Genomic DNA, 2,322 nt, shown 5'->3' on the forward strand with positions numbered 1-2,322 from the left:
TGGGTGGGCAGGCAGGTGTCTTGCTCAGCTGTGCCTTGGGGGGCACTTTTTTCAGTGCCATTGTAATTTCGAACAGTCACTAAGCGAACTGTTGTAAGTCGAGGACTACCTGTACTTTATCTCTTTTTTCCTTTTTTTTTTTTGGGTCATCAAGTTTTTGACACCTTGCTAGGCGACTGGTGGTACTCGGATATTGCCATATCCTAAAAGTGGTACAATGGGTGAAAAGGTTGAAAAGCCCTGTTTATACCAAGGCAGACAAGCAGTTAACATTCTGAACACACACCAATAGAGATGTGCAAATGATCTAAAGTCAGTTGTTACCTTGGAAGGTGTCAGTCTGCCATCAGAACGTGTCCAGATCTCAAAGCAAGTCATTCTGAAAGTGGTGTACTAGAAATAATATGACCTTGAAAGACGACAGTACATTTGCTACTTAAGCTGAAAAATGAAATGGGTTAATAACAAAGTGTCATTTGGTTTTGTTAATATATTTTCTTCTTTCCTACAAATTGTAGTAGAAAACCTATCCTTCCTTCTTTCCTGTCCATTGCAGTGATTTATATTTTTATATATGCTGTAGAAATACATAGACAACAGCTAAAATTTCTGCTAATATTGGGGAAGGCTGGGTGTTAATCTAATCTAGCGTTCCCCAACTGTGTCATTATTGGAATTCTGACAGATGAAGTTACAACATTTCTAGAAGCATCAAGTTGTAAAAGACTGCCATAACCTATTATCTATTGAAAATCTTTCAGAATCATTTATTCCATAAAATTAGGTAAAGGAACACAGAAGCTGGAAATTTGGTTTCCTGACCCTGATAATACAATGGATCCAGCATTATCCTGCTTAGTCTAGTGTAATGTCGATATTGCTTAGACAGCATTTAAGGCACTTCCAGGTACTAAATTTAGAAGGACTACAAACTACATAAAAACTGGGTTCATATAGTACACTGGACTAGTTTTTTTTTAACTATGACGTGTAGAATAAGCTACAATGATGGAGTTAATCCAACATACTGGCCCCAAACTAATACATTATATTTTGCAATAGTATGATGTGCAAATATAGCAACAACAGGAACCTCACACTGAATAAAACTAATTTCTGGGTCAGCATAGAGTCATGCCGGTCTTCATCTATCTGGGCATGAGTATGCTATGGTAACTGTGTATATGAGATGTCCTCAGCATGTTTCATTTTTCCTCATCTTCCCATAGCTAAAGAATTGGTGGTGCAGTGGTTAGAATGCAGTACTGCAGGCGACTTCTGCTGACTCCTGGCTGCAGCAGTTCAATTCTCACTGGCTCAAGGTTGACTCAGCCTTCTATCCTTCCAAGGTCAGTAAAATGAGGACCTGGATTGTTGGGGGCAATATGCTGACACTGTAAACCACTTAGAGAGAGCTGTAAAGCAATGTGAAGCGGTATATAAGTCTAAGTGCTATTGTTATTTCTTCCTGTTTGAAGTAGTATTTTCTCTCTTTTTGGCACAGTTTTTCTCAGGAAAACAATCTGGCATACTTCTTTAAGATTTTGGTTGATAACCAAATCATTAGGAGCTGGCATGTGTGTGCCACTAATGGCCATTTTCATTTACTTGCTAGGCACTGTCCTCTATGCTATATTGCCTTGAGCTCTTTTTTTTCTTTCTACAAAGCATATATAACTTTTCTTATATACATTTTTTTCATATCATAGATTTTCTATTATTTTAAAATATATAATTTATTTTAAAAATAGGGAAGGATTGTAGAAATTATCTGACATCTTTTTTTTGTAATTATAGAGACAAAGATTAACAGATGCTTTGGTACAGATAAGAGTACTACCAACAATAAATTATCTGGTATGAAAAGTTTTATGAAACAATGTCATACCCCTGATAATATTAGACTGTTGGTAGACATCTAGGATTGTATGCTGATAATACTGAAATAGCATTGTTGGCTTAATTAGATGTGGAAAAAATATGAACTAATCAAGAATAGTTACTGATTGCTTTCTCCCACTTCACCCCATATTTCTCCATATCTCTCATTCTAGTTGACAAATCAGAGGTACAAAGAGGGGTACAAGGTGAAGCTGAAAAAGTGCACTTGGTGCTTCTCATAACACTTCTTCTGTGTTTGTGACCTGCCAGTTGTCATTGAACACGAGTCTAGCACTCTTTTGAAAGAACGCTAGATCTGTGTTCAGAAAAGCTAGCTTTGTCAATAGGCCAAAATAAAGCTTGGCATTTATGCTGGCATATTTTTTTGCTATTTGAAGGTCTGCTGGTTTGCACTTTAATGTAGCTGTCTGGCTGTATTCA

Source organism: Protobothrops mucrosquamatus, unplaced genomic scaffold, assembly GCF_001527695.2.
Source record: "Protobothrops mucrosquamatus isolate PMUCROS unplaced genomic scaffold, P.Mucros_1.0 scaffold414, whole genome shotgun sequence".
Taxonomy (NCBI): domain Eukaryota; kingdom Metazoa; phylum Chordata; class Lepidosauria; order Squamata; family Viperidae; genus Protobothrops; species Protobothrops mucrosquamatus.